This window comes from Loxodonta africana, chromosome 3 (genome assembly GCF_030014295.1).
Source record: "Loxodonta africana isolate mLoxAfr1 chromosome 3, mLoxAfr1.hap2, whole genome shotgun sequence".
NCBI classification, from domain to species: domain Eukaryota; kingdom Metazoa; phylum Chordata; class Mammalia; order Proboscidea; family Elephantidae; genus Loxodonta; species Loxodonta africana.
Genome location: NC_087344.1, coordinates 211,570,351 through 211,597,898, shown reverse-complemented (window position 1 = coordinate 211,597,898; position 27,548 = coordinate 211,570,351). Strand labels below are relative to the sequence as shown.

Below are 27,548 nucleotides of genomic sequence, written 5' to 3'. Positions count from 1 at the left end.
TTTATCAAACCTCCATTATGTGCTGTGATATTTTGGTTATCAGAGCAACTGCTATGAAAAGGACTGGAGCTATCAAGAAGAGTAAGATAAGATTTCTTGACTCATTCATTTATGCATTTATTTAACAATAAATGAATTGTGTACAAGAAACAGAGATAACAAAGGAGACAATATAATTAACTCTGCCTGAGGAGGTTGGTAAGATCTCAAAGTTGAGATGACACTATACCAGAGCTTTAAAGAGGACTGAATCTTCACCAGGGAAAGCCATTCTAGAAAGAGGAGTTCTGCATGCAAGGCACCTGGAGAGGCTGAGGAAGTGTCGCTCTGTGTGCCGACATAACCTCACACACAACAGAAAATGCCAGTGTGACAAATACACACTCGTGACTGGCAAGCCAAGCAGCAGAAGTATGCAATGGTGGCATGAAAAAGCATGACCATGTAATTATTAAAGAGGAGGGTTTCTTAAATGGACCTCTGCTGAAGAGGGGCCAGAGCTTCTGGAAAAACTCTCACCTCTCTCTGTAAGCAGCTTTGTTTTAAGTTCTTCAAGGACCGTGTCTTCGTTCTTCTCTAGAATCAACACCTACCTCTCCTGAAATGAGAAAAGGAGAGCAGAAACTTTTGGTATTTTCCAAGCGAATCACCATGTAGCAGATGGAGTAAAGAGCATGGGGGAGGGGCCATCTGAAAAGGGATTCTATACTGAAAGGAGAACTTAAATATTCCACAGAATACTGCAGGCTAATGCTCACAAGTCAAGCAGACCTCTTTTAATTTGTTGAAGTTTTTTTCCTTTATTTTTTTTGGATATTTATTCTAATTCCTGCCTTAGTGAGACCTCTAAGTAAACTCTGTCTTTTCCTTTGTACTTCATACGGATGATACCAGTGACTTAGCCCTTGTTGGTCCCCTAGTACCTGTCCTGAGTACTACATGGTAGAAGCCACGTTGACTAACTGGAACCAAAGGAGAAAGACCAGGGTGAGAAATGGCCTCGAATTCATGTGACACGAGGAAAGTGAGGAATGACATGAGGGGGTTGAGCACCTACTACGCATATTTTCCACCATACTTTACCCATACTGCTCCTCTGTCACTTATTCATTCAGTCAACAATTTTTCATTAAGGGCATACTGTGTGCCAAGCACTGTTTTAAGAACTGGTGACATAATAGTGAACAAAACAAACAAAAATTCCATCCCTCGTGGGTACGTGACTTATACGCTCCTTTGCCCACTTTCTCGGCCCCCAGAGCACAGCCAGAAAGGATTAACACTTCTTTAAAAACACCATTCTCTAAGTGGATCTGCTTCTTGATTTTCCCGTTTGGGGTAAAATCTTGACTATAATTCTCAGCTAGAGCCCAACACACCCAGAGAGCTATTTATAACTACATCTGCAGGGTACTTTAACTGAAGACTTTATGGAATTAACAATTGAGGATGGTTGAACTTCTTGGTATCAGCAATTATTGCAATTTATAGAAAATTCTGAATCTCTGCTTCTATAATTGCTATAATTTTTGATTTTAAGTGTCCTCATCAATTGATTTTAAAGATACTTTTCTTCCCTCAAATCTACCAAAGGCCAGCCTCCACTTAACAACCAGAGAGAAATGGCTCCAGTCTGCTTTTGTTTGAGCCTGACAGCTTCTTGTCTCTTTCTGGGACCCTGCTCTCTTAACTTCTCCGGGGCTCAGTTTCTGGTCTGTAAAATAACAAAGTAATAGTTAACTATCCCACAGGATTATAGGGATGATCGCTTCATTTAACTTGCAAAGTGCTTTAAAGAGTAAATAAGCTCAGTTAGTGTTAGCTAATTATTATTGTTGCTGCTGTCCTCTTACCCCTCCTCTGTTCCATGGTTTTACTCTTTCGAACCCAAAGGCCAGAAAGTACAATGACTTGACTATAGTATATACCCAATAAATACCATATAGGATGAAGTAATAAATCAGTTCACAACCTGCAGGAGCGGCAGACATGTACTTAACCCACTACAGTAACAGGCAATCTGCAGAAGACCACAGTACGATGGCATAAAATGCTGTGAGAGGTGATGAATTCTTCCTGGAAAGATTAAAAAAGGTGCCACAGAGGAGAGCTGACAGTGAGAGCAGTTCTAAAATAAGTATTGTATAACTTCCCCCTGGGACCCTCCTGGCATATCATATTTGTTCAACATCTCTTCCAAAGACTTGATGAATGCTGAGTAGGAAAAGACAAAGAAGGAGTTGGGGACCCCACACTCAAATGTAGAGGTCCCATAGAGGAATTTTATTTTTGAAACACTATAGCAAACCAAACTTGCCCTCACGCTCAAGAATGACCACTTATTGTTACCGGAGCACAATTCTCAAGAATGTCATCCTCTCCCCAAATCCCTTACCAAAGTAACCCTTCAAATCACACTTCACACCCCCCGCAAGCAAACCCCTCGCTGTCTAATCAGCTCCAGCTCGTGGTTAACCCCATGTATATCAGAGTAGAACTGCTCTACAGGGTTTTCAACGGCTAAGCTTTAGGAAGTAGATCATCAGTCCTTTCCTTTCTTCTGAGGCACCTCTGGGTGGATTCGAACTGCCAACCTTTTTGGTAGTAGTTGAGCACTTAACTGATTTTGCCACCCAGGGACTGGGTAAACATTGATAAATACAACTGTCAACACCCAGCCATGTTTTAGGACCCCCATCAGTTGGTGCTTCCCAGAGATGATCCCTACATGTCCCTGAATTCCACTGTTGCGAAGAGGAAATATCCATGCCTAGGGACATGCCAGGGGACACTGGATGACTGGGAGCACTCCTTGAGTAAATAAACAGTGTATTCCCAAGGGATAGAGATTCCATAAAGACAGGTTCTCAGGACTAGGAAGAAGCACCACCTCCACCTCATACAGGACCAGGTTATCTGTGGTTAGGATTTACTCACATTCGACCAGCTGTGAGAGACAGAGGCAAGTGGCTGCTAAAGGAGAGTGACTTCAAGCAGTGGCTCCCAACAGTCATCTATGGGCCGCAAAAAAGTCACCTGAAGAACTTGTTGCAAATACAAATTTCTGTGTTCTCTAGCCTCAAAGATTCAGATTCAGAACATTCAGAAATCAGTGTGGTGACTGAGAAAGTGTTTTAATTCTCCTGAAACCCAGGTTTCTGGGTCGGCAGAAGCGGGGTGACCCACTCAGAACATTTGCCCTTAGGTGTCCTTTTGAACTTTGAGCCTTTAAGGAACTGGTTTTCCTGGAGTCACCTTCAGGTTAAACAGTAGCCTAGGAAGCAGCTTCTCAGAGACTGTTTTGCCTTAGGCATTGGCTCTTTTGGGAATTATCTACATGCAGCCAGTTTGCGAATCAGGAACTCCAGGATCTGATGGGAAGCTGTGTTTTAGGATGTATGGCATGTCTTTAATGATTCTGTTTTTACAACTGACTGACCCTGAGGCCCTGCAGTGCTCTGAGAAACCGACATGGGAGGAATTTACAATGACCCTCAGGAGGCTACCCTGCCCGGACCCCACCTGTATAACCTGTTTTTACTGTCCCCTCTTTGGAGTACCTTCCCAATATCTTGGGTTGACACTGCCCGATTCAAATCGTATCTACTCACAATAAATATATTCTGCTACTAATTTTTGGTGTTTCTCTATGCATTTAGATTTTTTTTTAACACTCCAAAGAGATTTTTCTGTGTGGACAAGTCTGGAAACCACCAGGCTGGAGACATCTGTGCACATCGAAGCAGCCCTGGCCCAGGTGTATTCACTGGCCTCCTCTGGGCCTGGGCCTGAGATGGACAGTCTGTAATTTCCCCTGGGCCCTCAGCAGCAAGCAATGACCAGGAGTGGGACCCTGTGTGTGTTTATTTGAATAAAGTGTACCACACCATTTGATCGTTTTCAGCAGCATTACTCTCAGGGGCTAGGGGAGCATGGCCAATTTTCTCAGACCTGACACCTTTGAGATTTTCACTGCTGCCTTTAGCACAGCTGAGCAACAGCTGCAAAGGCACAAAGTAAACATGTCTTATCAGAGGTCTGAATGTGCAAATGGCTTCTAGGGCTAGTGTGAGGGGCACTCAGAGAATTTAAGGAGCATTCCAAGGTCAGAGCTTGGAAGAGCTCACTACTCCTTCCTCCCAGTGTCCTTCTGTGTTGAAATTTTTCATTGTCCTCCCATCCTAATCACTCCCAGATGCTAATTTAAGGAAACAGTCTGGTTAAACCTGGAGAAGTATAGGGAACTGCTGTATTTGTGGATCAGGTCTGAGAGAAAATGTGGAATCTCTCCACCTTCCTTTCTGGACCTGTCTCCCTCTTCACTGTAGGGTGTGGAATCAAAATTTCTTTACCCATAGAATTTGATCTTTGTCCCAGTTCTAGGGAGGTAATAGCTAAAAACCAAACCCATTGCCGTTGAATCTGTCCTGACTCATAGTGACCCTACCTGGCAGAGTAGAACTGCCCCATACGGTTTCCAAGACTGCAAATCCTTATGGTAGCAGATTGCTATGTCTTTTTCCCACCGAGCAGCTGCTGGGTTTGAACTGCCAACCTCTCGGTTGGCAGCCAGGCACTTACCATTGCACCACTAGGGCTCCTTAACACACATACACACACTCACATACAAACCCATTGCCGTAGAGTCCAAGGGATGCGTGATGGATTTGAACTGCGATGCTTTGGTTAGAAGTCGTAGCTCTTAACCACTATGCCACCTGGGTTTCCAGGGCTCCTTAGATAATCTTTAAACCATTCAAATTTCTGGAATGATTAGAGTGTCTTCGTTATTCACGGAGGGTTCTGGACCACCCCTGAGAGTTTATGCTAACCTGACCTATAGGAGGGGGAGGGAACTAGAGATAGAGTTCAGTCACATAGCCAACTCAATCAGTCATACCTATATAGTGAAACTCCAATAAAAACTGTGGACATCAAAGTTCAGATGTGCTTCCTTGATTGACAATATGTCGATGTGCCATGAGAGTGACCTGTCCTGACTCCATGTGGAGAGGACGTGGGAGCTTCATATTTGAGACCCTCCCAGACCTCACCCTGTGAATCTTTTCTTTTGTATTATTTTTTGCTTTAATAAAACCATACTCATGAATATAACACTTTTTTGAGTTCTATGAGCCATTCTAGCAAATTATGGAAACTAGGGTCGCTATGAGTCGGAATCTACTTGACGGCACTGGGTACTGGGTAAGGTAATGAGAACCCTGAACTTGTAGCCAGCAGGTCAGAAGTGTAAGTGGCCTGGGGACCTTTGAGCTTTCGGCTGATCTCTGGAGTGAGGACAAGCTTGTGGAAGACTGTACCCTTAACCTGTGAAATCTGACTTAACTCCAGATAATTCATGTCAGAATGGAATTAATCGCACTAATTTTGTACAGGGCATGCTCCGACTAGGGGTCCAAAGGAATAAGTGCCCTGAAGGATCTGAGGCTGAAGAAGCTTTCCTTTCACGAGTGCTCAAGACAGGTCCTGCCCACTGTGCTTTCTTAATCTCCAAAGATCACATGACCCCTCCCAACCCAGCATGCACCTTCAAAATAAGTACCCAGCCACCTGATTATCTAAACAGTCCAGAGTCTCACCAGCACAGATCACGGTAGTTGTAACTTCATGATACACATTTTGTTCTGTGTAACTCCTAGTAAAATTGACAAGAATATTAACTCCTTGGCTCTCTGACCCTGCCGTCTGGTCTAGATTGGCCTCAAAGCAAAGAAACAACTGCCAGTAAATGCTCTTAATATTTTTGCATGAAGACTGAGCCTTCTCTAAGTAGAAGGTGACTTTTTCTGTCTCTCTTTTTACCAGGACCTTTTGGGTTCCCTTCTTCCCAAGCAGACTCTATACCTATGACCCCACTACAGTCCTCTGCCACAAACCCCTAAAATTCAGAGTGATGATGCCCCAAGTAATAGATATAGTTTTGTTTTGTTTTTTAAGAATTTTGAATGGTTACAGTAGTCTAAGAAATGCTCAGCCCACAGTGGCCTTTGCAATTCATGGAAACTAGCAAGTCGGTCTTAGTTATCCTGAAGGAGGGTTTTGGGTGAGGGAAGTGAGGAGAGACATACAGGCTGACTGTTTTCTCTTGGGGAGGAGGAGATACAGAAAGCAAGTTAAGAAATTCCTGCACCAGTTTCTCAAGGGTCTGGCACATAGCCATCCAGAGAGACTGCCATTTCCCGGCTTCTGTTCATGGTCTCCCAGGCCTCTGGCATCATGGAAATTTCCTGCACTTGTGGAAAATCTCCAGCAAGGTAGAATTGTGAGAGTTCTAGCTATGCTGGGCTGAAGCATGCCTTTCTGGCTACCCAAAAAGCAGGACTTCAAACCAGTACAACCCCGTTCGGTCATGGCAGACTAAGGGAAGTCAGAACAGACCCAAATTTTTACAGTTTGAGTGATCTGGAATGATAACTGGAATGGGAAAAATTATGGGTCAAAGCCCTGGAATGGGAGACTGGGAAGAGGCATAAGCCCTTTCAGGAGCCTAATGCATGAGATTAGGTTATCGGCTGGACTGTGGAGAGTAAAAAACATTCAAAATGGTAAGATCAGCTGCCATCTTTGAGTGGGGCACTACTCTTTCCAACTCTGCTCAAAATCCAATAGGCAAGAGATTTGGTTGCTAAGCAATGCATACACTGCCTTGTTTTCCAAAAAAAGATTAGTTTTCCAGCAGGGCTACTCATCCCAAATTTTTTAAATTTGGGTCTGTTCCGGGTTTGCTTCCTCGGTCATGACTGAACCGAGAAGAGCCAGTTTGAAGTCCTGCCAAAAAGAAAGGTTTAGCTAATTAAATTGACATGGGTCAACTAGATTTCCAGAGTCTAATTTAACCTACTTAAAAGGAAAAACACTGTTCTTAATGTAATATGGTACATTGCCTAGCACAGAACAAATGCTCAAAAACATTAGTCCTCTTGTAATCTGACTTGAGGAGCCCTGGTGGTACAGTAGTTTAAGTGTTCTGCTGCTAACCGAGTTGGCTTTTGGAACCCACCAGCCACTCTGCAGACGACAGATATGGCGGTCTGCTTCTGTGAAGACTACAGCTTTGAAAATCCTATGGAGAAGTTCTACTCTGTCCTATGCAGTTGCTAAGAGTCAGAATCGACTCAACCGCAATAGGTTTGTTTGTTGTTTTTTTGTTGTTGTTGTTAGTGAATGAAAGGGGGATGAATGGAGGTTCTGGAGTTCTGATAAGGTTCTGTTTATTCATCTAGATGCTGCTTATACAGGTATGTTCAGTTTGTAAAAATTCACCTAGCTATACACTTGGGATCGCTACACTTTTTTCATATATATGTTTGCATTGGTTAAGGTTGTGTGTCAACTTGGGTGGGCCATGATTCTCAGTGGTTTGGCAGTTATGATGTAATTTGGAAGTTATATAATGATGTAATCACCTCCATAATGAGATATAAAATAATGTAATTACGTCCATGATGAGATCAGTTATGAGCAGCCAATTAGTTGAAAGTGAGTTTCCGTGTGTGTGAGTGGCCTACATCCAATATAGGTGGACTTTCTAGCAAAGTTCACTGGCTTTTGCTTGCTCTGAATCCTCATCTGACCTCTGGTTCTTGGGACTTGAGCTACCATCTTATCTGCCAATCTTTGAGTTCACCAGTCCCTGCAGCTACATGAGTCAGGAGAAGCCTCCAACCTGACCCATGGACTTGGAACTTTCCAGCCTCTACAACTATGTGAGCCATGTCCTTGATGTAAATCTCTCTCTCTGAATATATATACTTGTGTGTGTGTGTGTATTTATGGATTAAATCGTGTCCCCCAAAAATTGTGTGTCCACTTGGCTAGACCGATCGTGTGATTGTCCACCATTTTGTCATCTGGTGTGATTGTCCCATGTGCTGTAAATCCTACCTCTATGATATTAATGAGGCAGGATTAGAGGCAGTTATGTTAATAAGGCAGGACTCAATCTACGAGATTAAGTTGTGTCTTAAATCAATCTCTTTTGAGATAAAAGAGAGAAGTGAGCAGAGAGACATGAGGACTTCATCCCACCAAGAAAGTAGTGTCAGGAGTAAAGTGAGTTCTTTGGACCTGGGATCCCTGTGCTGTGAAGCTCCTAGACCAGGGGAAGATCATGACAAGAACCGTCATCCAGAGCCAACACAGAGAGAAAGTCTTCCCCTGAAGCTAGCGCCCTGAATTCGGACTTCTAGCTTACTAGCCTGTGAGAGAATACACTTCTGTTTGTTAAAGCCATCTACTTGTGGTATTTCTGTTATAGCAGCACTAGGTAACTAAGACATATATATATTATATATATATATATATCTTATATATATATATATACTTCACTGGTTTTGCTTCTCCAGAGAACCCAGCCTAAGATAATGTTATACTGAATTAAAAGTTGCTAAAATTAAAAATAAAAAAAATGGTGCTAATTACAATGAGTGATCTGTTCATTAAACTACAGCCACCTCTATTGGAGTTAATTAAAGCAATTGAAAGCTTTAAATTTTAATTTTTTCAAATATTCAGAAATTTTAAATTCCCTTCAGTGCAGACATATACACACTAATTAGAATTCAAGCTTAGAACAATGTGTATTTGTTGAAATGCTGAATGAATGTCTCTTCCCTTTTCCATTTTTTCTCTTTTAGCCCTTAAACACAAACCCCATTGTCAACTAGTCAATTCCGACCCATAGCTACCCTAACAGGACAGAGTGCCTTGAAGAGTTTCCAAGGCTGTAATCTTTATGGAAAGAGACTACCACATCTCTCTCCCATGGAGCAGAAGTTGGGTTCAAATGGCCAAACTTTTCGTTAGCAGCTGAGTGCTTTAATCACTGTAGCACCAGGGCTCCTCTTTCAGCCCCAGCCAATATTTTTCAGGAGCTTCTTTAACAAGTAAGTGTAGGAGTAGAGACTCTGTATATTATTCTTTCTAACACCATGGTTGTAATTATATAATTATTTACGAAGTCTCCTTATCATTGGTCTCTCCTGTTAGATTATAAGCTTCATGAGAGCCAGGAGCATTCTCTCAGATTCATCCTACATTCCCAGCAGGTAGCAAGGTGCCTCGTACATAGTAGCTGCTATGAGTGAATGAATGAATGAATGAATGAATGGATTGAAGGAATGGATAAATTTAAAATCCACTGTCAGTTTTAGCTGGATAAAAAGTTAGAGGATACTTTGGACAAACCCAGGATAAGACATAAGCCTGTGCCGCTGCTGCCATAAAGAATGAATGCAAATACAGAAAAAAAAAACTTTCAGGTAGGTTATGAAGCTCTTTATTGTGTAGATTGTTCAGAAATAAATAGGATGTCAGCTTGTTTTGTCCATATTTTCGTTGCTCAGAATTTTCCATCTTAGTAGCATTTGCTAACACTGGTTTTCCAGTGTATTAGTGAATTTTTACATTTATACTTAATAAAACTTTATGATAAGGTCACAAAGAACCCAAGTGAAGAATAAATAACATATGAAAGTCAAAAACTGGCTTGTTAATAATAAGGAAAGAAAAGAAATAGCCTTATGCCGAGGAGAGAGAAAGCACACATTAGCACAAATGAAAAAAGGAGAAAAACGTTATGTTTAAAGATACAGAAGCCAGCAAAGAAGAAGGCTTTTTGACGTGAGAGGAAGAGCCAGGGGAAAATACATGCCTTTAGATTCCCGGATATAGGTGTGGGTGAAGTGGCAAGGAGATCCGTATAGAAAGCCATGCTCACGTGCAGATCTGGCCCCAGGCGGGGCGCGACACAGACAGAGTCGGTCTGCAGGTCTCCCTAGAGCTGTCTGGTTGTGCTTCCTTCTCCATCTCTGGACGTCTCCTTCACCCCCTCACCCACCACCAATGCCCACTGTCCTCACATTCCCTCTGCCCACCCCGGCTGCCCCGCGGAGCTGTATTCCAGTGAGCTCCTCCTCCCTGAGTTGCTTCTCCTTCCTCTCCTTTCAGCTCTCTGGAAAAACAGAAGAGTCCCATGTCTCATTTCACCAGGGCCCAAGCTCTGTTCTCCTTTCAAAGTATTTTCTTAGTGTTCGTTTTTTTGTTTTTAACAGTTTTGTTAATATACAGTTCACAGACCATGGGATTCACCTGTTTAAGTGTATAATTCAGTGGTTTCAGTATGTTCACAGAGTTGGACAAGCATCAACACAATTTTAGAACCTTTTTGTCAAGCCAAACAGAAAGCCCATACCCATGAGCAGTCACCATATGCCATTTTCCCCCTGCCGCCCCTTCTCCCAGCTCCTGGCAACCATTACCTACCTCTGCCTCTGTGATTTGCCTATTCTGAACATTTCATATAACTGGAATCACACAGTATGTGGTCTTTTGTGACTGGCTTCTTTCACTTACCAAAATGTTTTCAAGGTTCATCCATGTCGTAGCATGTGTCAGTACTTCATTCCTTTTTCATGGCTGAATACTATTCCATTGTATGGGTATGCCACCTTTTGTTTATCCATTCATCAGTTGATGGACCTGTGGATTGTTTCCACTCTTTGGTTATTATGAATAATGCTGCTGTGAACATTTGTGTAGTATTCTTTCATAAGATCTTAGAGCTGCAAGAAAGCTTAGCAGCCATCCTGTCCAATCTCTATACAATTAGGAATCTCTCCCACAACATTCCTAAGATAATACTTAGCCTTATTTGAATAACTCCCAAAACAGGAAACTCACTATTTCCTCAAGAATAGTGTTAGACAGCTAGAATAGTCACAACATATTTCTAGTCCAGTGTTGGACAGCCAAAATACATTTTTCCGTAGGTTTTGTTTATTTCCAACTTCATAGATTTTGTTCTAGCTCTTCCACCTGGGGCCAGCAAAAAAAAAAAAAAAAAAAAAAAACCCATTGCCATCGAGTCGATTTCGACTCATAGCAACCCTATAGAACACAGTTTAATTCCTTTCCCACACAACAGCACTTAAATATTTTAATGTAGTTATTTTGAGTTTTTATCAGACTCTACATTAAGAAGACTAGACTAGATGATTTGAGGTCTGTTCCAACTTTAAAATTTGGTGAGGGTAAACACCGCAATGGAAACCCTGGTGGCGTAGTGGTTAGGTGCTACAGCTTGAATCCGACAGGCGCTCCTTGGGAACTCTATGGGGCAATTCTACTCTGTCCTATAGGGCTGCTATGAGTCAGAATCGACTCGACAGCACTGGGTTTTATTTTGGTTTTAAACATCCCAATATGTCTTGACATTGTTCCACATGGCATATTAGACATGTGTTGGTTACTTCTCCAAGATGCCAACAGTACTCGAATTTTCCTTTGAGGAACAGCTATAGTTTGGCTGACTTAGAACTCACTCTTAGCTCCAGGAATGAACCCCAGCTGGCTAAGCCAACCAATAAATCTTATTCTCTCTTGCCCAGTATTGGTTTGGTGGGGCAGGAGGGAAGAAGAATGGAGAACGTGAGCTAAGCCGATTCACTCAGAGTGGACCTGTGCACTTTTGCTGGGAATGAGGGGACACGGAATTTCCTCTTCGCTCTGTGCTTGGCATGATGGGAGACTGGGGCAGCTACCAGGGAACTTCAACAAGAGACCTGAAGCTGAGGCTGGCACTGGCACAGCAGGAAGCGGAGATGAGAAATGCGTCCTGGTGACTATATTTGAATCCTGGATAAGACATACACACAGCCAAACGTACCCCTGAAGTCTTCAATGCCATGAGAAACAAATTCTTTTCTTTTCTTTTTTTCCTTCAGCCAGTTTGGGTCAGGTTTTGGTACATGCAATCATGCAATGGAAAGAATTCTCATACAAATATCTTGGTTGAGGACTTAGTCTCCTCATTCTACTACACATTAAAATGTTGTGACCAAAACTGAATGCAATACTCCAGGGACCTGAGTAATTTTTCCCAGTGGTCTAAGTCCATCTCCTCGTTGTTTTAGTAACCCATAACACTTGTTTGAATTATATTGCACCTTTTTTTTTTAAGACAATGCAAATGCCACCTTTCTCAGTGCCTTGTACACAGTAGATGCCAAATAAATGGTAGCTGTTATTATTCTCCACAGCCTCTGCTGAACAAAGAAATGGATAGTTTCTGTTCGCCTGTTCGGAGACAGTAAATGAGATATTAGGCTCTGCCTGAAGCATTACAGTGACAATCAGGAGTATAGCCAAAAGAAATCTTTCAAAATGTGTAAGGCCTCATGAAATGAAGCAAAAAGAAGATGTAGAAAGGGGTGATAGTATAAGCCTGGATCCTACCTTCTGTACCAGTATTGTACTTGGTAACTATGCAACTGACCACTTAGTGAACTCGATCGTGTGCCATCACCACTTCAATTCTACGTGTTCTCCTTTCTTTGACTTCTGAGTCCTCAGTTGAATCTCACTGAACCTAATGGTCTTCTTCTGGTGGTATTAGGATCTCAAGAAGCAAGCTGCTTTCAAGGACTCCCTCAGACTCCAGTGCAGTAGCTCAAGTTCAGCACCTCACAAGCATGGCTTTCTATCCTTCCTGCAAGTACTGCAGTACAGCTCCTTGTAGCCCTGCGCTGCTCTTCCCCATCCCTGCGCCTTTGCGTTGTTGTGTAGCTGGGCATCGCATTACGCTGCTAAGAGTGGAAATTTCCCCCACCTACTCAGGAAACCCAGGCTTCACTGTTATCAGCCGCACTTTGGACACTAAGTTAATCTGAACTGGCCAAAGTTTCCCAGTTTTATATTAAACTCTTGGCTGGTGAAGGAGCCCTGAGAGTTAAGCACCCAGCTCCTAACCGAAAGGGTGGAATTTCAAACCCATTTAAGGCTCCATGGAAGAAAGACCTGGCGATCTGCTTCCATGAAGATTACAGCACAGAAAACCCTACGGGGCAGTTCTACTCTGTCACATGGGGTCACTATGAGTCAGAAATTGACTCAACAGCACCTAACAACAACACTGACTGATTTTAGCCTGAGATCCTTTCTTACCCTTTCAGGTATGCAAGCTGCTTCTTAACCCTAAACTTTCTCTGAGGTCTCTTACGAGTGACTCCTGGTTCCCTGAGTTCCTAAGTCACTAGTCTTAAAACTGGAGTGTGAACTGGCGTACAGAAAGACTTCCCAGGGAGTATGCATTAGTGCATGGTTTCAAAGGAATTGATTTCTAGACCCTCAACTTCTATCCGAACTCTTTCCTGAATTGATATTCATGAGCATGGCTGTTCATCCTGTTTATTCCTTTACTGCTGAATCTTTTTTTATCATCGTGTCCAACTTAATGAACAAAAGACTTACTTCAATTCATTGCCCAGAGTGTTAAAAAAAAAAACAAAAAAAAAACCTCCAGGGCACCAAAGTGACAATTTTAAATATTATTTCTGTGCTCAGAAAGTGAGTGTCTCCAATGACCTAGAGAAAAGAATCCTCATGAATGAGGTGGTTTCCAATTCTTTGCTGTCTATAAAACTTAAGGAAATATTAGCTGATGAATTAAGAACCATTTTTTAAATTATGGTGAAAATATAGACAGCCCAACGTACAGCAATTCAACAATTTCTACCCGTACAGTTCCGTGACATTGATTACTTTCTTAAAGTTGTGTAACTGAGGAGTCATTTTTGATAAATGATAACTATTGACTGCTACTAATATAACTGCTTTCAGTTACATCTACTTATTTATATGAATAAACTCTCTCAGTAGTTATACCTACAAAAAATTAGAAACATTAGCTCATACTAACAATAACTAGTATTCATCCAAGAATATTGGGGTAAACAAATTGAAAAAATGAACTCATCTCTCTTGTCAGATATGCACCTGCAATTAGAATTTACTCTTTCTTGAATAGTTATCAACATTTATAATATATTCCCACTGTTTTGAACAACTGGGTAATAACAATATAAAGAATGGTAATTCAATTTAAAATAGATTTTTTAACAGCTAGAATCTTATGTACATAAAACTAAAATCTTAACTATCAAAAGAGACAGAGAGAATTACGTGGAGTGATTAACAAGATGCATTAAACCATAAAATTACTTTACATTTGGATAAAATTCTGTGGGGGGTAGAAAAATGAAAATTTTATTTCGAGGAGAAAAGAGAACAATATAAAACTTCAGACTATTAAAGGGGGATTTGTTTAAGTATTTTTTAAATATTAAATCACTATGATATTTAAATTCAAATGGATATACTGAAAATGATGTAATAATTTTGTTTTTTCTTAAGGTTTTCTTAATATTCAATAAAACTCACAATTACAAGCCTATGTTTGGATAAATTTTAATTGTTGCACACAACTGGATAACTACATCACAATCAAGATATAGGAATAGTTCCCTCACCCTAAGGTGTTTCCTGTATCCTTTGCACTAAATCCCCGACCCCAGCCCCAGGAAACCACTGATTTGCTTTACGACCACATGAGATTCTCTAAGTACCGTATAAATGGAATCATACATTACAAGGTCCTTTGTGTTTAACTTCCTTCACTTGGTAGATTGGTTTTGAGGCTCACCTGAGATGTTATATATGGATACACAGCAATTTGTTTATCCATTCAAGTTCGTGGAGCTATGAGTTGCTTACATTTTGTGGCTACTATGAATACGGTTGCTATGAACATTTGTGTACACATGTTTGTATGGAGATTTCACTTCCCTTGAGTATTTGCCTAGGAGTCCAATTACTGGGTCATAAGGTAAATGTATTTTTAATTTTATAAGACACTGCCATGCTATTTTCCAAAATGACTGTACCATTTATATGAGAGTTCCAGGTTCTCTGCATTTGCAACTTACAACTTAAGCAGTTCTAGTAAATCTGGAGTGGTATCTTATGGTTTCAATTTTTTTTCTCTAATGACTAGTGATGTTGGACATTCTTTCATGTGCCTGTTGGCCATTGCATATATTCTTTTGTGGAGTATTTGTTCAAATATTTTGCCCTGTTTTTAATTGGGCTCATTGTCTTTTGATTGATTCCATAGAGTTCTTTATATATTCTGTATACAAGCACTTTTTTTGATATTTGCTTTTCAAAAATTCTCCCCAGTTTCTGGCTTCCCCTTTTATTTTCTTATGTCTTTTGAACAGCAAAAGTTTGTAAACTTAACAAATTACATTTTATCAACTTTTTCTATTATAGTTTGTGTTTTTCATGTCTTTTTTAAGAAAATATTGTATAACACAAAGTTGCAAAGATTTTTTTTCTTCTATGTCTTTTTTGAAAAAAAAACTTGTATGCTGAGGAAATAGTATGAGAAGCTGGGCTATATAAAAAAGAACAGGGCATCAGGATTGGAGCAAGATTCGTTTACAACCTGCCATATGCAGATAACACAACCTTCCTTGCTGAAAGTGAAGAGGATTTGAAGCACTTACTGATGAAGATCAAATACCATAGCCTTCAGTATAGATTACACCTCAATATAAAGAAAACAAAAATCCTCACAAATGAACCAACAAGCAGAATTATGATAAACGGAGAAAAGACTGAAGTTGTCAAGGATTTCATTTTACTTGGATCCGCAATCAACATCCATTGAAGCAGAAGTCAAGAAATCAGATGACGACAAACACCAGAAGAGAAATTAGATAACTCAGAGCTCCTAAAAATCAAACACCTATGCTCATCCAAAGACTTCACCAAAAGATTAAAAATATTACCTAGAGACTAGGAAAGAGTTTTTACATATGACATTTTCAATCAGCATCTGATCTCTAAAATCTACATAATACTGCAAAAACTGAACTATAAAAAGACAAATAACCCAATTAAAAAATGGACAAAAGACATGAACAGGCATTTCACTAAAGAAGATATTCAGGTAGCTAACAGATACATGAGGAAATGCTCATGATCATTAGCCATTAGAGAAATGCAAATCAAAACTACAATGAGATTCCATCTCACTCCAACAAGGCTGGCATTAATCCAAAAACACAAATAATAAATGTTTGAGAGGTTGTAGGGATACTGAAACACTTATACAGTGCTGGTGGGAACGTAAAATGGTACAACCACTTTGGAAGTCGATTTGGTGCTTCCTTAAAAACCTAGATATAGAAGAGCCATAAGATCTAGCAATCCCATTCCTTGGAATATAACCTAGAGAAATAAGAGCCTTTACACGAACAGATATATGCACACTCTTGTTCATTTCAGTACTGTTTATAATAGCAAAAAGATGGAAGCAACCAAGGTGCCCATCAAGAGATGAATGGATAAATAAATTATGGTATATTCGTACAATGGAATAATAGGCATCAATAAAGAACACTGATGAATCCGTGAAACATTTCATAACATGGAGGAATCTGGAAGGCATTATGCTGAGTGAAATTAGTTGCAAAAGACAAATATTGTATGAGACCACTATTATAAGAACTCAAGAAATAGTTTAAACAGAGAAGAAAATATTCTTTGATGGTTATGGGGGGGGAGGGAGGGGGAGGGAGGGAGTACTCACTAATTAGATAGTAGACAAGAGCTATTTTACATGAAGGGAAAGACAACACAAAATACAGGAGAAGTCAGCACAACTGGACAAAACCAAAAACAAAGAAGTTTCCTGAATAAAATGAATGTTTTGAAGGCCAGTGTAGCAGGGGAGCAGGATTGGGGACCATGGTTTCAGGGAACATCTAAGTCAATTGGCATAATAAAATCTACTAAGAAAACATTCTCCATCCCAGTTTGGTGAGCGGCATCTGGGGTCTTAAACGCTAGCAAGCAGCCATCTAAGATGCGTCAATTGGTCTCAACCCACCTGGAGCAAAGGAGAATGAAGAACACCAAAGATACAAGGTAATTATGAGCCCAAAAGACAGAAAGGGCCACATGAACCAGAGACTACATCAGCCTGAGACCAGAAGAACTGAATGGTGCCTGGCTATAACCAATGACTGCCCTGACAGGGAACACAACAGAAAATCCCTGATGGAGCGTAAGAGCCATGGGATGCAGACCTCAAATTCTCGTAAAAAGACCAGACTTAATGGTCTGACTGAGACTAGAAGGACCCCAGAGGTCATGGTCCCCAGATCTTGTGTTAGCCCAAGACTGGAACCATTTCCAAAGCCAACTTTTCAGAAAGGGATTGGACTGGACTATAAGAAAATGATACAGGTGAGGAGTGAGCTTCTTGGTTCAAGTAGACACGTGAGACTATGTGAGCATCTCCTATCTGGAGGGGAGATGAGAAGGCAGAAGGGGACAGAAGCTGACTGAATGGACATGGGAAATACAGGGTGGAGAGGAGAGTGCTGTCTTATTAGGGGGAGAGCAGCTAGGAGTAAATAGCAAGGTGTATGTAAATTTTTCCGCTATTACTCATAAGGTTTTCACTGGCTTATACTTTTCAGAAGTAGACTGCTGGGTCCTTCTTCCTAGTCTGTCTTGGTCTGGAAGCTCAGCTGAAACCTGTCCTCCATGGGTGACCCTGCTGGTATCTGAATACCGGTGGCATAGCTTCCAGCATCACAGCAACACGCAAGCCCCCACAGTACGACAAACTGACAGACACATTGCAAAGAATGGGAATTCCAGAACACTTAATTGTGCTCATGAGGCACCTTTATATAGATCAAGAGGCAGTTGTTCAGACAGAAAAAGGGTATACTGATCGGTTTAAAGTCAGGAAAGGTGTGCGTCAGGGTTGTATCTTTTCACCATACCTATTCAATCTGTATGCTGAGCAAATAATCTGAGAAGCTGGACTATATGAAGAAGGACGGGGCATCAGGATTGGAGGAAGACTCATTAACAACCTGCGTTATGCAGATGCCACAACCTTCCTTGCTGAAAGTGAAGAGGACTTGAAGAACTTACTAATGAAGATCAAAGACCACAGCCTTCAGTATGGATTGCACCTCAACATAAAGAAAACAAAAATTCTCACAACTGGACCAATGAGCAACATCATGATAAACGGAGAAAAGATTGAAGTTGTCAAGGATTTCATTTTACTTGGATCTACAATCAACACCCATGGAAGCAGCAGTCAAGAAATTAAAAGATGCATTGTATTGGGTAAATCTGCTGTAAAGGACCTCTTTAAAGTTTTGAAGAGCAAAGATGTCACCTTGAAGACTAAGGTGCGCCTGACCCAATCCATGGTATTTTCAATCACATCATATGCATGTGAAAGCTGGACAATGAATAAGGAAGACCGAAGAAGAATTGATGCCTTTGAATTGTGGTGTTGGCGAAGAATATTGAATATACCACGGACTGCCGGAAGAAGGAATAATTATGTCTTTGAAGAAGTACAACCAGAATGCTGTTTAGAAGCAAGGATGGCGAGACTGCGTCTTACATACTTTGGATATGTTGTCAGGAGGGATCAGTCCCTGGAGAAGGACATCATGCTTGGCAGAGTACAGGGTCAGTGGAAAAGAGGAAGACGCTCAATGAGGTGGATTGACACAGTGGCTGCAACAATGGGCTCAAGCATAACAACGATTGTTAAGGATGGCTCAGGACCAGGCAGTGTTTCGTTCTGTTGTGCACAGGGTAGCTATGAGTCGGAGCCTACTCAACGGCACCTAACAACAACAACATATAAATTTTTGTATGAGAGACTGACTTGATTTGTAAACTTTCACTTAAAGCACACTAAAAATTAAAAAAAAAGAATATATTTCATGCAAGGATTGCAACCAATGTCCTGAAACAATCTGTGTATAAATTTTTGAATGAAAAACTAATTTGTGCTATAAACTTTTACCTAAAACACAATTTTTTTAAAAGTTTATATAAAAAGAAATCAAATGACATATTGCATTGGGCAAATTTGCTGTAGAGGACCTCTTTAAAGTGTAAAAAAGCAAAGATGTCACTTTGAGGACTAAGGTGCACCTGACCCAAGCCATGGTGTTTTCAATCGCCTCATAGGCATGCAAAAGAATAAGCAAGATCTAAGAAGAATTGACGCCTTTGAATTACTATGTTGGCAAAGAATATTGAATACACATGGACTGCCAAAAGAACGGACAAACCTGTCTTGGAAGAAGTACAGCTTAGAAGGGAGGATGATGAGACTTCGTCTCACATACTTTGGACATGTTGTCAGGAGAGACCAGTCCCTGGAGAGGGTCATCATACTTGGTAAAGTAGAGAGTGAGCAAAAAAAAGGAAGACCTTCAACAAAATCGGTTGACACAGTAGCTGCAACGAGGGTCTCAAGCTTAACAACTATTGTGAGGATAGCACAGGACCAGGCAGTGTTTTGTACTGTTGTACACAGGGTCACTATGAGTCAGAACCAGCTCCACAGCCCCTAACAGCAACACTGTTTTCTTCAAGAAGTTTAATAGTTTTAGCTCTTATATTCAGGTTTACGATCCATTTTGAGTTCAATTTACAGTGAGGTGAGAGTTGAGATTCATTTTCTCTATTCAAAAATCCAGTTGTTCCAGCACCATTTTTTTTTTTAATTTATTGTGCTTTAGATGAAAGTTTACAAATCAAGTCAGTCTCTCGTACAAAAAGCCATACACACCCCGCTGTGCACTTCCAGCTGCTCTCCCCTTAATGAGACAGAATACTCCTCCTCTCCACCCTGTATTCCCCGTGTCCATTCAACCAGCTCCTGTCCCCCTCTTCCTTCTCATCTCATCACCAGACAGGAGTTGCCCGCATAGTCTCATGTCTCTACTTCAGTCATGAAGTTCACTCCTCACCAGCATCATTATCTTATAGCCCAGGTCAATCTCTGTCTGTAGGGTTGGTTTCAGGAATGGTTCCAATCTTGGGCTATCAAAGGGCCCAGGGACCATGACCGTCAGGCTCCCTCTAGTCTCGCTCAGACCATTAAGCCTGGTCTTCTTACGAGAATTTAAGATCTGCATCCCACTATTCTCCTGTTCCATCAGGGATTCTCTGTTGTGTTCCCTGTCCGGGCAGTGATCGGAAGTAGCTGGGCACCATCTAGTTCTTCTGGTCTCAGGCTGATGGAGTCTCTGGTTTATGTGGTCCTTTCTGTCTCTTGGGCTCATAATTAATGACCTTGTGTTTTTGGTGTTCTTCATTTTCCTTTGCTCTAGGTGGGTTGAGGCCAACTGATGCCACACTGTCCTGGTTACTATAGCTTTATAGTAAGTTCAGGATCCCCAGTAGTGCAGTGGTTAAACAATGGGCTGCTTACCTAAAGATCAGCAATTTGAACCCACCAGGCTTTCCTTAGGATGCAGTCTGCATCCATAAAGATTACAGCCTTGGAAGCCCTATGCGGCAATTCTACTCTGTCCTGTAGAGTCGGAATTGACTCAGTGGCAGCGGGTTTGGGTTTTTGATTTAGAGTAAGCTTTAAAATGAGGTAATTTAAGTCCTTCAACTTTGTTCTACTTTTTCAAAATTGTTTTAACTTCCCTGGGTCCTTTGCCTTTCTACAGAAAATTTAAAATTAACTTGTCAGTTCCTTCAAAAGAGCTTGTTAGGATTTGTATTGCATTGTCTTGAATATATAGATAAATATTCAGAGGCTCAACATCTTAACAACATTGAGTATTCCAGATTACAAACATGGTATATCCCTCCATTTATTCAGGTCTTTCTTTGTTTTCCTTTCCAATGTTGTGTAATGTAATCTTCAGCGAACAGATATAGCACATCTTTCACATTTATTCTTAACCATTTGATTTTTATGCTATTGTGAATGTGGTGGTTTTTTAAATTTTCTTTTCAAATTATTCTTTGCTAGCATATAAAATTACAATTGATTTTTGTATATTGTCTTTATATCCTGCAACCTTGCTAACTTTATTAATTAATTTTAATAGCTTTTTTAATGGATTCCTTAAGATTTTCCATATACATTATTGAATCATGTTTATGCCTTGTATTTTCTTCCCTTATTACACTCTAGTATAATGTTAAATATTAAAAAAATCTTGTTAAAAATCAAGAATATGTTTAAGTCAAGGAAGTTCATAGTGTTATTCAAATTTTTTATGTCTTTATCAATTTTTTTCTAGTTATTCTACCAAACGCAGGAAGAGTGGGTTAAAATATCAAACTATGACTGAATGCCTCTTTCTCCTTTTTGTTCTGTCAATTTTTGTTTCATGCATTATGACTAGTATTTCTTCCCATTAGGCTGACTCTTTTAGCATTAGGAAGAGTCCCTCTTTATCTCTGGTAATACATTTTGTCTAAAAATCTATTTTATCTGATATTATTATAACCATTCTAGGTATCAAATACTAATTGCATAATATATCTTTTTCTATCCATTTATGTTTACCTTACCTGTGTCTTTATATTTAAAGTGCACCTCTGTTCGATCATATATAGTTGGGTCTGGTTTCTTGTATTCATTCTGTCAGTCTCTGACTTCCAGTTGGAGCCTTTTTCCGTTAATGCTTAATATTATTAATATGTTTGCATTCAAATCTGCCAATTAATTTTGTGTTTTCTATTTTTTGTTCCCTTTTTGCTCCATTGCCACCTGTGTTTCTTGTTTGCTTCACTATATTTTAGAATTCCATTTTAATTTCCTGTCTCCTTTTTACTTTTTTTTTTTTTTTTTGCATTATTTTTATAATAGTTTCTCTAGGGAGTACAATATTTATTCTTAATTTTCACAATCCACTTATAGCTTATAACGTATCACTTTACATAAAGTATAGAAATCTTGCAAACTTGTGATCCTATATCCCTCTGTCCTTAATGTTATAGTATTATGCATAATACATTTACAAAAGGTGTAAACCCTTCAGGACAATGTATAATTTTAGTTTTGAACAGCTATATAGTTTGTAAGGAAGTAAAAAGGAAAATGGCAGAACTGTAATCTTTTTCGTTTATCAAGATGTTTACTATTTCTGATGTTCTTCACTTTTCCTGATCCATGTTTCCATCTACTATTGTTCTTCTTCAGCCTGAAGAACTTCCTTTAGCATTTCTTGTAGTATAGGTCTGCTGGCAATGAATCCTCTTAGTTTTCTTTTGTCTGAAATTGTCTTTATTTTGTCTTCATTGTTGAATGATATCTTCCCTAGTCATAGAGTTCTGGGCAGGCAGGTTGTTTTTTGTTTGTTTGTTTTTTCCTTTCAGCACTTTTAAAGATGTTATTTCACTCTTTTCTGGTCTCCATGGTTTCTGATAAGTCAACAATTTATCACTCTCTTATTCTCCCTTATATGATATGTCATTTTTGTCTCATTGCTTGCAAGATTCACTCCTTTAGCTTTCAACATCTTATTATAACATGCCTCAGACTGGGCTTTTTTAGTGTTTATTCTGCTTAGTATTCATTCAGCATCCTGTATCTGTAAATGCCTGTCTTTCATAAAATTTGTAAAATCTTTGTCTACTATTTCTTCTGTTTTTTTGCTCCATTTTCCCTCTTCTTTCCTTCTGGTACTTTATTTACACATGCATTTGACTGTCTGATATCATTAACAGATCTCTGAGGTTGTGTCATTTATTTGTAATCTTTTTCTTTCAGTTCTTCATCTTGGATAATTCCTATTTATCTATCTTCAAATCTATTTACTATTCTCTCTGTCATGTTCATTCAGCTGTTAAGGCCATCCAGTGAAATTTTTATTTCAGAAAGTTGTTTTTGTTCTAAAATTTCCATTTAGCTCTTTTTTATTGTTTTTATTTTTCTGGTGGGACTTTCTATTTCTCTGCTGAGATTTTCCTGTACTAAAAACATATTTTGTTTTACTTCATTGCGCATAGTTTAAAAATCGTTTTCTGTTAGCTCCAACATTTGATTAATCTTGGAGTCTGGCCTTTTAACGTTCTTTTCTCTTGAGAATGTGCTTTATTTTCTTTGTTCTTCATGCGGCAGTTAACTTTGGCGTCTATCCTGGACGTTATAAACATTATGTTGTGGAAATTCTGGATCTTGTTATCTTCCTCACATGGGATTGTTTACTGTGTCTTAGCAGGTAGTTTTCTTGACGGGACTTGAATCGCAAACTCCGTTTCCTGTATGACACCTCCAGTCACTGTTGAGATTTTTTGTCTTTCACTGGCTGCGTTGAGTCTGTTCTGTCCATGGGTAATTCAGGGGTCAGCCAGAGTTGTGGGTAGATGGCTCTTTCCCTTCCAGAACTTCTTCAGTGTTCAGTTAACTGGTTTCACATTTTTTGTTCTCCAGGCTTAACGGATTGGGTGTTTTGTTATATGAGCTACTGCCACTACTGTAGTCTCAAGCAGACTGTACTTAGCCCCAGGCTAACAGCCCCAGAGACAGGAACTTATTTGTATTGTCTGCAATCTCCTCTGTCCAAGCAAGTATGAACTTCCTAGCAGTATGTGTGCTTCCGTTCACTCTCCAGTACCTTCAAGGTAATTGCTTTTTGTTTATGTCCAGATTTTACAGTTCTTTTCCACAGAGGTGGAGGTAGGGTGGCCATCCAGTAGGGCCTTAGCTCACCAAACCTGGAAGCAGAACTTAATTTTATTTTAAAATGTCAACATGTATGATTGGCCAAGAATTATACCCTTTGCCATTATTTAAACAAACGATGAAAAGAGTTTAGGTGTTAACTTTAGAATTTGTAAGAGGGACATATTTTAGGGGCGTATCAGACAGCTATTACATGCCATTTTGGGTCCTCTCACCATCATCTGATTCTTGTTCCAGACAGCACTGTAGCTACCAGCTCCACCTAGGCTTTGGCCAAGTCCATACAGGTAAACTCTGACAGTTTCTCACCTCGTGTCTGTACCAAATGCCTCTTGTCTCCCACCCTGTTGACAGTAGGACATGAGTTGCTGTAGGACCCAACTTGGATCCCACATGTGCATGACACAGGAGTTTAGGGAAGTTTATGTTCTGTGGGCAAATCTTTGGCCAATTGGCATTGGAACCAGTAAAGAAACTTTTCCTGCAGGAGCACTGTCCTAAGATGCACTCTTCGGCTTTACATGGCTGGCCCAGCAGAATCAAGCAGGCAGCCATACTGAGCAGAAGTCAACTCAGTAATGCACTGTTGTGTTGGCTCTCCCTGTTTCCTTGACTTATACCCATTTTCCCTTATTCCTGTTTCCCTGAGATGGCAACTAATCCACAGTAGCACAGAAGCTCTTTGTCTCCAGCTATGTTTTCTGGGGTGTACTGGTTAAGACAGAAGTACATGAATCCCACCTTTGGTTCTATGGACACAGATTTAATACCCACTAATCACATCTGATTTCTGGTCTTAGTCACTCTGACCTATGGCAACTCTAGTCAGCCTAGTCTCACCCTGCTGTTAAAACTTGCTCAGGTTTCACCAATCCATTTCGTTCACCAGGAGGAATTTTATATCTGACCTACGATTTTGGAGGCAACAGAATATCTGCCCGGCCCAGGGCCACTGGAAGTACTACTCCCTAAAGAAATAGTAGAGTGCCACTGAATTGTACCTGTAGAAATTTTTTAATTGGTGGATGTTTTGCTGTGTATATTTTCAACAACATCAAAAATAAATTATTAAAAAGAAGAAGAAGAAATAGTAGACCCTTGACGCCTGACTCGTAAGTCTTTCTTTGTTCCCCTTTTCAAATATGTTCTTTTCTATCTGACTTGTGGGGCAAAGGGAAAAACATCTGTGATGACTGTACCAAACAGGCAGCTGGCATTCAAACTGCACATGTTCCATCAGACAAGCTCTTTTTAATACTTTAGCAATTTCCTGCTCTTGATCATGTGAGTTTCAATTGCTACGTGCAACTATCGGCTGATGGGACAAAGGGCAGAACTAGAACCAGTGAACAAACACCATAGAGAAGCAAATTATACTCCAATATAAGGAAGAGCTTTCTAACAGTTAGTGGAACCAAGCAAGTAGAAGAGAGAGAATGACTGGCCTATGGGATAGTAAAGCTCCTGTCTCTGGAAGTCTCAACATGAAGGCTTGTATAACATGTTTGAGGGCTTTAGGTCAAACTTGAGTCCCCAGAGTTTCTGATTCAGTAGTTTTGGGCAGCCTGGGAATTTGTATTTCTAGCACATTTCTAGGTGATGCTGGACCAAGGACCACACTTTGAGAACCGCTATAGGGATGTCCTGGTAAGATCATTCTTAAATTGACAGGCAGTTATGAAAACAGGTTTTAGAGTCAGATTAGACCTGGATTTGAATCAGCTTGGCTGTATATTAGCTGTGGGAATTTTTTAGTAAACCTCTCTAAGCCTGCTCCTGCATTTGTGTAATTGGAATATCTATAGGACCTATCTCATAGGGTTTTTGTGAGAATAAATATATCAAAAGGAATGTAGACATTAATATTATCCTTCCTTATTTGTGAGGAGCTAAGTTTTTTTTTTTTTTTTAAGATGTGAGGAGCTGACTGTCTTTACTATCTGGCTATCTTCACTGTAGGAATAAAGCCCCTTTCCTTTCCAGGGTAAGAATGCCCATTTCCACGGCCCCTGAAAAAGCCAGAGAAGAAGCAGGGCCACCTAGCCACAGCAGTAACCCAAAAAGCATATATGTGAGAAAACAGCATCAGGCACTATTACCTGAGGAGCATATATCACACACAAAAACATTCACCTCCATCAAACCCACTTTCTGGAGAAATGTGGCTTCTCCTGTGCTAGAAAATACAACAATCGAAATAATCACGTCTCTACTTGGGAAAGTCAATATTGACCATTAAAGGGGAATCACTATAACTTAAATGGATGTTCTAAAAATAAAAACCAAGCTCTGTATCAGGATACCACACACACACCACATTTTCCTTTGCAGGGAAGAGCCCAATGAGATTGCTTTCCTGTTGACGCCATTGGGCATTTCAGACAGTCCTGGAGCCTGAAAGCATCTCTGCTGACTGGAGGAAAACCTCGGCAAGCTGGGCTGTTCACTCAGCTCCTTTAAATGTCCTTGCTTGATGAACCTTTGTGCCAGCTTTCCAAGCAGGAGGAGAGAATCAGTGACTCATTCCCACACCTCCTCTCCTCCACAGAATGAGGGCAGCCCCCTGTAGACCCAGCTCAGCCTTTTGATTCACATTCTGGACTTCAAGAACAAGAGCATTTGGATGAGTAAGCCTCATGGGAAAAACAAAAATAGAAACAAAAACTGGCTTTGTAAGAAATAAGATCACCCAGCAACTATAGGCCACCTCCTGCCCCCACGGTTTCTTGCTGAAACACACAAACTATAATTCCCCTCCCCACTCTCATGGGATCCTGGGAAGCGAGGGAAGCCCTCTCCAAGACAATATCCCTATGGAGGTGGAGAAGGTTCTGGGAACTGTGAGTACCTGAGAGACAGACTCCTGTTGTCTTAGAAGGAAGTTCAGCCCAGACCAGGGAAGCCCAGTCTCCATGTAGCAAGCTTTGATGGAGCACTAACCATTTGTCAGTTGTGATGACAGGCTTCTGTGATATGAAAAGAAAACAACACTTGGTTCTGCTTTCAAGAAGGCCCAGTCACCTATGTAAGCTTCTGAGGCAGATATAGTTCCAGAGGCAGATGTCAGGGAGATAGAGGCTTCTGTGTGTCTTTTTAGGAGAAGACACAGGGAAGCCTGAGAAGAGGCTTCTGGGCCTTGGTGCAGCTCTCTTACTGATTTCCCCAGGACAGATGTGAAAGCAGCAAGAGCAGCCACTCCAGTTTCTCCTTCAGGGCCTTGGAGAACTACAGCTATCCGGAACTTCCTCTTCCGGTGGAGATTGGGTAGGGCCTTCCACTTCTCCGCATCCCAGAGCACTGCCACTTGCCAATGTGTGTCAAAGTAGAACTGTGCTTCATAGGATTTCCAATGGCTGATTTTTCAGCAGTAGATCATCAGACCTTTCTTCGGAGTCACTTCTGGGTAGACTTAGATCTCCAGCTTTTGGTTAGCAGCCAAGCTTGTTAACTATTTGCATCCTCTGGGTCTCCTCCCAGGGAGCTAGTCACCTGAAAAATGATAAGGGCTAAAATCAAAACAGAGGCACCTGACCTATTTGTAAAATGACTGAGCTAACTCTAAGAGCTCGGTGTAGCCTTCCTGTAGACTCTACCTTTGCTGCCTAGGAACCAACCCCTATTACTGTTGAGGAAGTAAGTTTCTTTGTGGTCAGGCTAAAGAATGTGAGCTCTTAATGGAAATTTTGACCTCAGCCTCCTCAGTTCTGACACACAGAGCAAAATGACAGAGTGTGGAAACTCTTTGTTCCCAGTGTCCTCTGGAGAGTGACACTCTGAATAAAGTAAATTATCAGACCACTCCTGAAACTTTCCATCATGTCATCGCTTTGTAACCAGCAGGAAGCCTTCCCTTGACTGCATGTCTTTCAGTTATGTCTTTTAGTCAATGTACTCATGTAACCAATAATGTCGAAGATTATGCTTTACTTTGTCTTGCCTTTGACTGACCTCAATCGCTATCAACCAATCAGAATATTGTGTTTTGTACTTCCTCCTCCAGCCCTACAACCACAAGCTCCCAAATGTCCCCCCTTGGATTCGTGTGTTCCGTTTGCTGGGACTCCACGTTCCCCCATTGCAATGTTCTTTTGTGCTGCAGCTGTCTCTATTTTCTCAACAAAACTCTTCATACTCAATTTTAACCAGACTCCGTGATTTTGCCCTATGACAAAAGCAGTATGCAAGAGACCAGCACATT

The 27,548-nt window shown here is 40.6% G+C and overlaps 1 long non-coding RNA gene across 1 annotated transcript; it reads right to left on the bottom strand.

The window, feature by feature from the left end:
* On the bottom strand, window positions 1-27,548 carry LOC111751991 (uncharacterized). The gene is made up of 3 exons (XR_010321605.1): window positions 26,199-27,548; window positions 10,375-10,500; window positions 1-598 (listed from the first exon to the last, which is right to left on the bottom strand). It is a non-coding gene; the product is annotated as an uncharacterized LOC111751991 (long non-coding RNA).